Source organism: Lepidochelys kempii, chromosome 1, assembly GCF_965140285.1.
Source record: "Lepidochelys kempii isolate rLepKem1 chromosome 1, rLepKem1.hap1, whole genome shotgun sequence".
NCBI lineage: Eukaryota > Metazoa > Chordata > Testudines > Cheloniidae > Lepidochelys > Lepidochelys kempii.
Window position 1 is genome coordinate 154,373,052 of NC_136380.1, and position 13,903 is coordinate 154,386,954.

The 13,903-nt window shown below is 44.7% G+C and overlaps 1 long non-coding RNA gene across 2 annotated transcripts; it reads left to right on the top strand.

The window, feature by feature from the left end:
* Positions 1–430: 430 nt before the first annotated feature.
* On the top strand, positions 431–13,600 carry LOC140916791 (uncharacterized). 2 transcript variants are annotated; one of them, XR_012160664.2, is made up of 5 exons: positions 431–623; positions 9,693–9,782; positions 10,329–10,454; positions 11,055–12,182; positions 12,969–13,600. It is a non-coding gene; the product is annotated as an uncharacterized LOC140916791 (long non-coding RNA). The 2 variants fall into 2 exon arrangements; XR_012160663.2 differs by lacking the exon at positions 12,969–13,600 and having other exon boundaries at positions 11,055–12,341.
* Positions 13,601–13,903: the final 303 nt, after the last annotated feature.

The window sequence follows — 13,903 nt, forward strand, 5'->3', positions numbered from 1 at the left end:
AAATTTCCTTTGAGATGGCTAAGCACCTCTTGATAAAAAGATTCATACTATTAAGAGCCACATTTTCAAAAGATGGAAATTCAGTGAGCTGAAACCCATGGAGCCACAGGATCTCATTATCCTTAACTGTTAAAACAAATGGATTTGAAATTGAGTTTCTGAAGACTGGTGACTTATGTGAAATAAATTAATTGTCTCAGTTCTGTTGCTGCTGGTCAGCTGTCCATATTACAAAACACCATCCCAACTGCCACCAACTAGAATCCTCCATGCCAGGGGTTCTGTGTGTTCCCCTGATTCCCAGGACTCTATATGCCACCCTTTCCCTCTGTAACAATATGCAAGTGCCAGCAGACACTTTCAGGCAGCATACTGTTTCTTGGGGGAAACTGTTTGAAAGCAACACCTCCTAGGAAACTGTCTGAGAAGCCATGAAGCAGAAGAAGCCATGATGTAAGCAGCCACAATAAAGCTGGAGTTTGTAAATGAACCTTGTGACAGAGTGAGATCTTAAAATGCAAATGAACCAGACACAAAGCATAAAACATGGTGGCAGTGGTAATTAAATCTGAAACGGCAGGAGAGAACATTCAGAGCTTCACTGCAGAGGGCAGAATACTTCTGTGAGTACATTGTTTGTCTTACGAGAAAAGGCTAATAACAGAAAATGGAGAGTCTGAATGCTTCAGGGACATTAAATCTGCAAGCTAAGAATTTAGCTCAGGCATGTAAGAGCTGAAAAGAGGAATTTTAACCTCTATGTAGTTATTGCTCTGGCAGATAGAGGATGCTGTGAAAATGAAACTGTTTTATTACCATATTGGAGAAAGAGGGAGAAAGATAAGTGAGACTTTGTGCATGGAAATTCCCGAAGCTCAACGCACCTTAGAAAGAATAACAGGCTGTTTTGATATTCACTGAAACCCCAAGAAGCAGTTGCAGAGAGTATAGATGAGTACAGCATTGATTTAAAAGTGCTAGCAGCCAGTTCTAATTTTGGAATTATTAAAGATTCATTAATAAGAGATTGGACAGCATGTGGGATGAAACTCGTAAGTATGAGAGCAGTTGCTGAGGGAAGCTGACTTGATTTGGGGGAGAAACTTGGAAATATGTAGGGCTGCAGAGCTATACAAAAGACGATTAGAAGCCTGGAAAGGCAGGCAGAAGAAACTGCCCACACAGTATATAAGAGAAATAAAAAACAGATACAACATCAGTAGATGACAACAGTACAGGCACATGCAAATACTGTGGGAGAAAACATGTGAAATAGAACAAAAATAAGTGTCTGACTTATGAGAAAAAATGCCACATCTATGACAAATTTAATCATTTTGCAGCCATGTGTATGTCCAGAGAAAAGAAAAACAAATCCAAGGCACACAGAGTAACTGAAGAGAACAATATTGAGTATGAGGACGTTATGTAGGTGACTGAATAGCGGGTAAACACAGTGAAAGGAGACCGACCCTAATAAGCACAAGAAACGGTTGTATGCAGTCATGTTACTCGGCAAGAAAGTGATACGATTTCAGTTAGATTGTGGTGCAAATTGTAACATTATCCCAATCAATCTGGTGAACCCAGACATATGATTGGAAGAGACTAACCAGCTGTTAACAATGTACAATCATACCACATTAAAGCCCATGGGAAAATGTAAAATTTAATTAAGAAATCCAAGGAGCAAAAAGAAATACAGACTGGATTTTGTGGTCATAGATGGTGAGACAGCAGTACCACTTCTGGGCAGCAAGGATGCCCAAGCCATGAACCTGATAAAAATACAGTTCCAGAACATAATGAAAGCAGATAGCAGGGTAACTGAAGATACCTTGGATGGTATTACCTGGGCCCAGAAGATGATATAGAGGGCGCATACAAGTGTGTTTCAGGGAGATGGACAGTGAGATGCTTTTTATAAAATAGAGACTGACACCGGTGTGAAGCCATTTAAATTGCCAAAAAGAAAAAAGTACCCAGTGCATTACTACAGCCATTAAATGAGGAACTGCTGAGCCTATGGAATCATACGGCCTGTAGAGAAGAACACAGACTGGATAAGCAGTCTCATGGTGGTAAGAAAACCATCTGGAAAACTGAAAATATGCATAGACCCAAAGCCTTTAAATGAAGCCTTGAAATGGGAGCATTTCCCTCTGCCAACAATTGAGGACCATTATTGAGGACAACTGAGGACTGATATTACCAAATCTGTCTAAAGCGAGACTTTTTACAGTATGCAATATAAAGAAGAGATTGGGATATTGAACTGGATGAAGAATCACATTACTTACAACAAGAAAAGGAGTACTTGTGGCACCTTAGAGACTAACCAATTTATTTGAGCATAAGCTTTCGTGACCTACAGCTCACTTCATCGGATGCATGCTGTGGAAAGCCACAGTATGCATCCGATGAAGTGAGCTGTAGGTCACGAAAGCTTATGCTCAAATAAATTGGTTAGTCTCTAAGGTGCCACAAGCACTCCTTTTCTTATTACTTACAACCAACTCCATTTGGCAGATACCAATCAATGGTTAAAGATGCTAGTAGGAATCAGTCCGAGACAGAGGTATTCCAGAGCAGATTGACCCAAGCACTGGAGGACTTGATGGAAATCCAGACAATATCAGATGTGCTGATAGTGGGAGAGGGTAACAATCCAGAACAAACGCAACGAGATCATGACTACAAATTACTACAATTTTTAAAGCGATACATAAAAAAGAATATTAAATTGAATTTAGCAAGCTCAGGTTGACCATAACCAAGGTGCCACAGATTGGACATTTGTTGACCTCCAAAGGCCTGAAAGTAGACCCTGAGAAAGTGAGGGCAATTAGAGAAATACCAAGACCCAGCAATGTTAGAGGAGTCCAAAAATTCCTGGCAATGCCAATTATATGATAAAGCTTTTCAACCATCTGTCTGAGAGCTGCGAAATCCTGAGACAGCTGACACACGAAAACACCTTATGGGAATGGACAGACCAACACAAGCAAGCATTCCAGAAAGTAAAACATGATTGAGGAGGCTCTCGTTCTGAAATATGACAATACAGAGAAACCCCTGATGCTGCAATGTGATGCATCCGAGTTGGGGTGTCAGGCTACCATGTTGCAAGGAGGACAAACTGTTGTGATTACAAGCACAGCATTGTCTGTGACAGAGAAGGGCTATGCTCACATTGAAAAAGAGTTGTTAGCAATACTCTTTGGAATGGAAAAAAATCACCAATATACTTACAGTTGCACTGTGGATATATGATCTGACCATACACCTCTCAAAAGCATTTGGATGAAAGCCATTACTCAGTATAGCAAAGTGCTTACAGCAGACAATGATAGGACTTCAGATGTACGACATACAGATCAAGTATTGCTCAGGCAGAGACTTGGTTTTGGTGCACATCTTAGGCCCATGAATACTTGCCAGAACCCAGTAAGGAAGGATCTGCAGAGACTGAGAGGGAGAAAATAAATATGGTACAGTCCCTACCTATCTTGGAAGAAAGGCTGAGAGATATACATAGAGATACAGTGCAAGAGAGAATGCTGCAGACATTGAAACTCATGATCCCACAAGGATGGTGAGAGACAAAAGACCAAGTACTTAGAAAGGTAACACCATTCTTTCAGTAGAGAGACAAATTGTGCGTACAGATGATGTTATATTTCAGGGAAAAAGAGTAGTTATTTCAGCAGCTCTAAAGAATGAGATTATGCACAAAGTTCATTCATCACAATCTGGGAATTGAAGGTTGCTTAAAGTGAGCAAGAGAGACTTTATACTGGCCAGAATGAATGAGCAATTTATGGATATTCATGTAAAAGTGTGAGGTATACAGATCCTGGGAAGACTGTCAACCAAAAGAGACCCTGCGGCAACAAAAATTCCAGAAAGACCATGGGCAAAGATGGGAGTGGATTTGTTTTACCTTTGGGGATGAAGGATACATGATTGTTGTGGACTATTTTTCCAGGTTCTGGGAGATAGACTATTTACCAAACCAGGACCCAGAACAGTCATATGGAAAAGAAAAGCACACTTTGCATGGAATCGCATACCAGGTATCATGTTTTCTGATAACAGACCACAGTTTGTTTCAGAAGAGTTCCAGAAGTTCAGTAAGAACTGGGATTTTGATCACATAACATCTTCACCAGGGTATCCTCAAAGCAACAGCAAAGTAGATTCAGCAGTAAAAACTGCTAAAGTAACTGTTGAGAAAAGCAAAAACTGCACATGCTGACCCATACTTAGCACTGCTAGATCATAGGAATACTCCCCCACAAGACCTAAATTGTACCCGTCCCAAAGACTGATGAGCCAGAGAACGAAGACACTCTTGCTGACAATCAGAAGGTTGTTAGAGCTTGGGTACTGCGGTGCTTCCCTTGGCGACTATGGAGGAACCAACAGAAAAAGACAAGTGTTTTACTATAACAGATCTGCCAGATCTGGAGTCAGATGACAAAGAGCATATACAACCATTAACAAAACAGGATAAGTTCTGGCACAAAGCTACAGTGGTGCAAGCAGGAAACCAGAGGTTTCATCTAGTCAACATGAACAATGGACAGATAGTGAGGTGAAACTGTAGGCACCTCAAGAAAACAAAAGAAACCTCTAATGACAATACAGACAACACATGCTAGTGTTCTACTGCAGGAGAATCCCAAGCCAGAGTTGTAGAAGAAGACAGTGTCAGAGGCCTACCAAAGGAAAAACAGGAAGAAGAGGGTCTTTTGGTGGAGACTCCAAGAACACCAAGCCTAGAGACTGTAGTTGACCAGATAGGAGGAAGACAGCACCAGGGCGGTACCAGTGAATCACACTGTACTAGAGGAGGGCAGATTGTTAACAGATCTGCTCATCTGGGGGATTTTGTGTGATGGACTTCCCAGTTGGACAGTTATATAGCTAAACAAACTCGTAAGGTGATGAATGCAGTAACTGCAAGAATGGTGAGAATCAAAACGGAATATGTTAGATTAGATTATCAGTTATTGCTGGGGTCAGGTGCTAGACAGTTTTCTTTTAAAGAGAACGGATGTAACCATATGAAAGCTAGCAGCCCCTTTCAGGCAGCATATTTTCTGTGGGAAACTGTTTGGAAGCGACACCTCCTGGGGAACTGTTTGAGAAGCTATGAGGCTGAAGAAGCCATGTTGTAAGCAGCCACAATAAAGCTGGAGATTGTTAATTAAATTTGTGTCAGAGTGAGATCTCATATGGCAGATAATCCAGACACAACAAAGCATAAAATCACATCAGGAACTCTGTATACTCCCTCCCCCTACGGCAGTGGCTTTGGGTGCCCCCGTGAAGGGGTCCACTCACTGCTGGTGCTTCGGTGTGGCCAGGCATGACATAGCAGCTCTCTCTCCACTGCAGGTCTCACACTAATGGCTGCTCCACTTCTGCAGCAACATGCCTCTTTCTGTGACTTGGCCCTCTGACCAGGTCACTTAAAAGTCTCTCCCCTTCCAGGGTTGTCTGTGAACAAAAAGCCAGGGGAATTAATGTAAATAAACTGAATTAATAAGAGTCGGAGGGGAATGAATCCCGCTCAGGGTGTGTCGAATCTGGCCCTCATTTCCCTCAGGAATGGCTTCAGGCAGTGGTTGTCTGGGAAGCTCCTACATTCAGTCAGTCCTTTGCTCAGGGGCTGAGGGTTGACAGTCTGTCCTCTTCCCAGATATACCCACAAGTGAGCTGCTCTGCCCCCTTTTTAATCTTCTCCTCCAGCCTGTGCATGCCTTGCAGGTCTGGCAGGCTAAGCCCAGAGCAGCCCCCTAACCCCTGGTTGTCGAGTGGGGAGTTTGTATACCAATCACACCTACTGTCATTTCTTTTGTTTCTGGCTCTGAGATAAGTCATTCAGGGTGTCAATATTTGAGATGGGGGTATTGTTACTGTGGAAGGTGGTAATGGCTGCCTTAACTGGATTCTGTGATCAATCTGGTTGAGACTGGTGGCTCTAACCAGGTGTCGGGGCTTTGTGTGTCCCCAGTTCTTCCATTTTCCCAATTTTCCCCTAAATCAATAAAATTCTGCCCAATGATGCCTTGAATATTCCCTGAAATTTTGCAGTTGATTGGACATGGTATTCAAATGTTATCATGATTCAGATGAGCAGAGAAATGCCTTTGAATTTAGTTTAAGGCCTCATAAGCTCAACCAATTATTCACACTGGAAGAACTTTAAAAAATAATGGTAATAATTTACGTTATTTATTTACTTTTTACATTGCACTTAAAACTATCAACTTTAAATCTAGACAATTAAAAATCAAAATCAAAAGTAGCTTCATGAACTACCCCTTCTTCTGACCCGCCCTTGCTACTTTTTGTGGTTGGGCAATCATATCTTCTTATTTTATTTTTTCCCTGTTGCTGTGTGAAAATCCCATAAAAATAACAGGGGAAACTGATGCTAATAATGCTGCGGACAGTTCCATATGGGCAGACCCCATGTTATGTACAGAGCAGCTTGCAGGATTGCAGCCTGAGTGACTGGCTATACATAAAGGGCTAGATTCACAAAGGTACTTAAGTGTTGCAATATCTAACCCCTATGTGCTCTGCTGCCTGGTGGAATTTTCGGCCCTGAGTGAGGCACCCAGGTTCTCCTTGCATTGTGTGGCCAGACTTAGGCATCCAAGAAAGGAAGTCTCAGAAGCCAACATGAGCAGGGTGTCACCTAAGTTAACCAGGAATGAAATGCACAAAACAGGGGCAGGGCATAGGACCAAATCTTCAAAGATATTTAGGTTCCTGACCAATGGACTGGAGGGAGGTGCCTTGTTCTGCTTGAGATTCTGAGCTGTGAATGCTCTCCTAGAGTAGGGAATCTAAACCAGCCCTTTCTTGTGAAAAAAACAGCAAGACAAACAACAGCCCATTGGATAGGGTGCTCACCTGGAATGTGGGAGGCACAGACTGAAATTCCAGCACTGCTTGATTTGGAGCAGAGACTTGAGCACTGGTCTCTCGCAGCTCAGGTGAGTGTCCAAACCAGCACACTATTAGGTATTCTGGGGTGGGCTTCTCTCACTCTCTCCTGTTGGAAATGTTCCATTTTGTGTTAAATAAAAAATGGTTACCTACCTTTCTGTAACTGTTGTTCTTTGAGTCCATACCACTGTAGTTGCGTGCCTCGTGCTCAGTTGTCAGACAACTCTTTTCCTCAACAGTACCCATCAGGGTGGCTCAAGCACCCTCTGTCACCACACAACACTGTGTGCTGGTAAAAAAGGGCAGAGTTGACCAGAACCCTTCTCAGTTCCTTTGTACTGGATAGACTCAAACAGAGAAAGGAAAGAGGATGGATCATGGAATGGACATGTGCAACACATCTCAAAGAACAACAGTTATAGGAAGCTAGGTGACCAGTTTTTCTTGAGTCTTTGCACATGTCCATTCTACTGTTGGTGATTACAAGCAGACAAACATGGAGGTGGGCTCAGCCTCTACCTGAACAGTGATTATAAGCAGTAGTGAGCTGGAGCCGGTTCGCACCGGTTCGCGCGAACCAGTTAAATTTTGAAGCAGTTTTAGAACCGGTTGTTAACCTGCTTCCCTGCAGGGGGCGCTGAGGCTTTGATAGGCTCCAGCCAGGAAGTGATGTAATTCCTCCTCCGGCCACCGGGGGCGCTGCGGGAGCCATGTGGGCTGCTGCCTGGCCCTGGGCACAAACCCTGTTGCTGCTGCTGCTCCCCTAGCCCTGGGGCTCCCGATGCTGCCTGGTGGGTCCCCGGCTGCTCTGCTGGACCTGGGCTGCGTCCTGCTGCTCTCCTCGTGAGTACCCACCACCCTGCCCGCAGCCAGTCCCTGCCTCCAGCCACCCCCGCACCCCCTGCCTGCAGCCAGCCCCTGCCTCCAGCCACCCCCTGCCTGCAGCCAGCCCCCGTCTCCAGCCACCACCGCACCCCCTGCCTGCAGCCATCCCCCGTCTCCAGCAACCCCCTGCCCTGCCTCCAGCCACCCGCGCACCCCCCTGCCTGCAGCCAGCCCCTGTCTCCAGCCACCCCCTGCCCTGCCCGCAGCCAGCCCCTTCCCACAGCCAGCCCCTGCCTCCAGCCACCCCTGCACCCCCTGCCCTGCCCGCAGCCAGCCCCTGCCTCCAGCCACCCCCGCACTCCCTGCCTGCAACCAGCCCCTGCCGCACCCTCTGTCCTGCCTGCAGCCAGCCCCTACCTCCAGTCAGCCCCTGCCCTGTCTCCAGCCAGCCCCACACCCCCTTGCCTCCAGCCAACCCTGCACTCTCCTGTCTCCAGCCAGCCCCGCACCCCCTGCCTCCAGCTAGCCCTGCCCCATGCCCCTGTCTCCAGCCAGCTCTGCACCCCCTGTCCTGCAGTTCCCAGAGCAGTAACCCTGCACACCTGCTTCAATGAGGGGGGCAGGGAGCAGCTGGGACCCACACATGTGCACACCCTAGGGTGACCAGACAGCAAGTGTGAAAAATCAGGACAGGGGACTAATAGGAGCCTATATAAGAAAAAGACCCCAAAATCGGGACTGTCCCTATAAAATCGGGACATCTGGTCACCCTAGCACACCCCCAGGGAGTGGCGGGGACCCACACATGTGAAACGGAGCTCATTTCTAGCTCAGGCCCATCTTTTTAAAAAAGAACTTTAGGCAGGGTTAACATACATCCGTATTTTCCTGGACAGATCAGGCTTTTTGGTTCTTAAATCGCTGCCCAGGAATTTAAAAATTCCTCCTGGGAATGGTAACCCTGTTGGTACAAAAAATACATAACGGGGCACATCCCTTAAATCAGAACTTTTTATAGGGAACCGGTTCTTAAGATTTTGGCAGCTCATCACTGATTATAGGACAACCTGCCTGAAATTGGCATCGTCCCTAGACTGATGGGAACTGGCATAATGAGAAGCAAAAGTGTGGACCAATGACCAAGTTGCTACTTCACAAATGTCTATGATCAGTACGTGCACCAAGAAAGCTACTGAAGATGCCTGGAAGCAAGTAGAATATGCCAGTACTCTAGCTGGCGGGGTTATATTAGCCAATTAGTAGCATAAAAGAATGCATGAAGAGATCCAGATAATCAAGATGAGATTTATCTGAGTGGAAACTGGTTGGTCCTTAGCTCTGTCCACAACAAATAACTGCATGGAGGATCTAAATGACTTACTATGCGCCAGGTAGAAAGTTAAAGCCCTTTTCACATGCAGTGAATGAAGTCTCTCCTCATCTCCATATGCATGGGGGTTTTGGAAGAAAGTCAGCAAATAGCCTGCCCGGTTAACATGAAAATTAGAGATTACCATCATGTGAAATTTTGTGTGAGGGCGAAGATAAACTTTATCCTTATGGAAAACTGTATAAGGGGACTCTAGGGCTCTCAACTCGCCCACCCTTCTGACTGAGGTAATGGCAAATAAAAATGCTACCTTCATAGAGAGGTGGAGCAGAGAGCAAGTTGCAAGCGGTTCAAATGGTGGTCCCATCAACTTTGCTTGGACCAAGTTCAGATCCCAAGGATGTATAGCATCTTGCACATGTGGGTACAATCTGACCAATCCATTTAGGAATCTGGTAATGATAGGTTTGAGAAAAAGGGATCTATTATCCACTGAGGTATGGCAGGCTGAACTAGCTGCCAGATGTAGTCTTACAGAGCTAATCGCCGAACTCTGATGTTTTACACACAGGAGATAGTCCAGTATGAGGTTCAAGGGTGCATGGTGTAAGGATACACCTTTCTGACAGGACCACATGGAGAAGCACTTCCATTTAGCCAGGTACGTGCCCCAGTTGAGGGTTTTCTACTATTCCGAAACACATTCTGAACATCCTTAGAACAGGATTTCTCCAAAGGTATTAACCATGAAACATCCATACTGTCAGATGGAGGGCTCGCAGGTTGGGATGGAGCAGGCAGCCGTGATCCTGAGAAACCATGTTTGGCTCCAGTGTGAGAGACAACAGAGGCTTGATTGAGAAGGACAGTAGGGTTGAGTGCCAGTGTTGTTGGGGCCACGCCGGTGCTATAAGGATGAGATGCACATGGTTTTGTTTAGGAGTACTTGTGGCACCTTAGAGACTAACCAATTTATTTGAGCATGACCTTTCGTGAGCTACAGCTCACTTCAGACTAACACGGCTGTTACTCTGAAACCTGTCATGGTTTTGTTTGACTTTGAACAACACTCTGAGCAGCCAGGGAACCGGAGGGAAGGAGTGTGTCGCTCCAGGGTAGCAGAAAAGCATTTGTCAGTAAGCCTGGGCTGAGACCCGCCCTGGGAACAAAACTGATGGCATTTTCTGTTGGATTTTGTTGCAAATAGGTACACTTGGGAAGTCCCCCAGAGCTGGAAGATGGATCTGGCAATGTCTGGGAGTAAAGACCACTGGTGGTGCTCAGAGAAGGTCCTGGTCAGTTGATCCACCAACTTGTTCTGCTTCCTCGGAAGGTAAGCAGCAAGGTGAATTGCCTCTGGCATAACTGTGCTGAGGTGCTCCTTCCTGTCTATGTAAAACATAGTTGTAGAGTTGTCTGTTAGAATTAACAAGTTCTTTCCTACTATATGTGGGAGGAGAGCTGAATGGGCTAGTCATAAACCATTAGATCCTGAGATGACCAGAGACCTTGAGTCTGCAGGGACCCCATATGAGTCCCCCAGCCCAGGGCTGATGCATCTGTGACTAGAGTTAGGGTTGGTAGCAGGGGGATAAAGGGGATCTCCACACAGACTTTCAGAGGGTGCATCCACCAATCCATAGATGACAAAACTGACAAGGGCATCTAAACCACTTTGTCCAAATGATGACGACTTGGGACACACACTAATACTAGCCATGCTTGCAGATTAATAAGATGCAGCCTGGTGTGTTGAACCACATAGGTACAATGCTGCCATGTGACCCAAGAGACTGAGACAGCTGCATGCCATGGTGAGAAGTTGCAGCACCAAGCCTTGTACTGTTTGGAATCTGGATTGCGGTAGCAAAGCCTTGGCCTTTGTGGAGTCTAAGATTGCTCCAATAAACTCTATCCTCTGTACTGGTTTTAGAATTGACTTGCTCCAATTTACGAGAAGCTCCAGGACGTCGAATGTGGACAGGATGGAGGATACAGTGGATAACACCTGAGCCTCAGACCAATCTCTCATCAACCAGTAGTCCAAGGACAGGAACACATGAACTTCTGATTTTTATAGATGTGCTGCCACCACATCCAGGCACTTTGTGCACACCCGCGGACCAGCTGAGAGACCGAATGGGAGCACTGTGAACTGACAGTGGGATTCATCTGCCACAAATCTGAGAAACTTCCGAAGGTTGTGTCGTATTGCGACATGGAAATAAGCATCCTTTAAATTGAGGGCAATGTACCAGTCCCCCTATTCCAGGGAGGGAATAATCAAGGCTAGAGTAATCATGTGGAATTTTATTTTCTTCAGGAATTTGTTCAACTCTCTTAGATCTAAAATAGGCCTGAGACCTCCTTTTGCTTTGGGGATAAGGAGTTACTGAGAGTAGAAGCCTTTCCCCCAAGGCCCAGTGGGACTTCTTCTATGGATCCTGCCTGAAGAGGCAATTGAACCTTTTGCTGAAGGACGATCTCATGAGAGTGGTGGAGAAGGGGAGTGGGAAGGAGGGGTAGAAATGAACTGAATGAAGGGCATGTGACGTTGCACTCCGTGTTTTATGAAAATATGCTTATGAATGTGAATATAATGTAACTGGAATATGCTTTACGCAAAAGGTCTTTTGTAAGGTATCATTACAAAGCTTATAATTTACTGAGTGTGTTCATCCTATTTGTATGCATGTATCATCCTTGTTTCTGAAGCTAGAAATATGAAGTATAACTCTGAGGTCCTATTGTAACTATACAAAGTGTGGGCCATTAATGGTGGTTTAGAATTTTGATAGCTCCCATTGACTAGGACAATTGGTTGTAGATGGTTTATTTACCTGCAAGCCTTTCTGTGTATGTGTGGGCCAGCCTGTGGGTAATGAAGAATGAGGTCTTACAGTGACATGTGACCGTGTCACATGATACTGGAATCCATCTTAAATCTGGTGTCTGCTGGATGTCTGCTGGAACTAACAAGGACTCTACCAGGGGAAAGGATCGGGCCCAGACTAGGAAGGAGTCTAGTTTGTGAAAGAAGCTTATTGGAACATCTCTGAGGGTGAGATTTTACCTGTAATCAGTTTCTTAATGTATTAGGCTTAGACTTGTGTGTTTCTGCTTTATTTTGCGTGGTGACTTACTTTGTTCTATCTATTACTTGAAACCACTTAAATCCTAGTTTTTATACTTAATAAAATCACTTTTGTTCATTAATGAACCCAGAGTAAGTGATTAATACGTGGGGGGACAAACAGCTGTGCATATCTCTCAATCAGTGTTACAGAGAGAGGACAATTTATGAGTTTACCCTGAATAAGCTTTATACAGAGTAAAACGTATTCATTTGGGGTTTGGATCCCATTGGGGTCTGGGTGCTGGAGATAGGAAACCTGCTGAGCAGTTTTTAGTTAAAGTCTGCAGCTTTGGGGGCGTGGTTCAGACCTGGGTCTGTGTTGCAGCAGGCTAGCATGTCTGGCTCAATAAGGCAGGGTTCTGGAGTCCCAAGCTGGCAGGGAAAACGGGCTCAGAGATAATCTCAGCACGTCAGGTGACAGTCCCAAAAGGATCTCTGTGACTGAACCTGTCACAGGGCATATCCTAGTTCCACCATCCTTAAGACCCACCAATCCGATGTTATGTTGGTCTAAGCACTCAGGAAGTGGGTAAGTGATCTGTAAACAAAAGGTGGGAAACAGATGGAACTAGAGTAACTGATACATTGCCCTTGACCAATGAAACAAAATGTCTGTTTGAACGAGATGTCTGGATGGGATGAGCACACTGATGCTGAAAAAGAGGGTGGCGGATGTTATTTCCTATAACCCTTGCCCTTTCTTTTCAGCAGATCTTGAGATTGGGCTGCATTTACATCCTCCAAAGTGTCCTGCATAGCAGTTCTGGCAACTGGCTTGCCCTCATCCACCATTACTGCAAATTTTAGAATGTTCTCCCAGAAGATGAAGTCATAGTGCTCACGAGTCCCTGTTGGTTTGCAATTCTGAGTTGCAGCCTACCTGTAGAATGAAGATTGCATCCAAACAAGTCCAGCCTCTTCACATTTTTGCCTTTTAGCATCAGTGCTTCGTGTCATCTCTCCCATTCGTAGCAGCTACCACCATCACCAAGAAATGTCGGGGATAGTGAAAGTACAAATGCTCATTCCCCTTAGAGGGGAAGTAGTACCTCCTTTCTGCTTGCTTTGCTGTGTGGGTTAAGGAGGATCATAGGCATAATCTGACTTCTATATTTGGGGGGGGCAAGGGGCTTAATATGAATCAGTCTAATTTCTGGATTTACTAATTGTTAGTGGTAGTTAAATTACAATGTACTTGAAATCACAAATACAGTTTATGTTCATTATGTAATCACCCTTTTTAAAATTTTAACTTAATTATTTGCCATGTTTACCAGCTACCAGTTAAAAATCAACATTAACATAAAAACAAATTATTGAATAAACAGAACCAGACACTTTAATGTAACTATGAATCATGTCTCCCTGGTTTTAGAGTTACATAAACATTGTCTTAATATAGAAATACTGTATTTATCTTAATGTAGACGCAATTGTCTTTCCCTTCTGTTAGCTTTTCTTGGTTTTAGATATAGTAAAATAATTTGATGGACCTAATTTAAAACAGAGTAATATTTTAATTAAATTAAAACTTTTAAAGGTCACAGAGTCACTTTTCCATAGATGTTTTGCATCATCCTATAGAACAGGGGTGGGCAAACTTTTTGGCCCGAGGGCCACATCAGGGTGCAAAACTGTATGGAGGG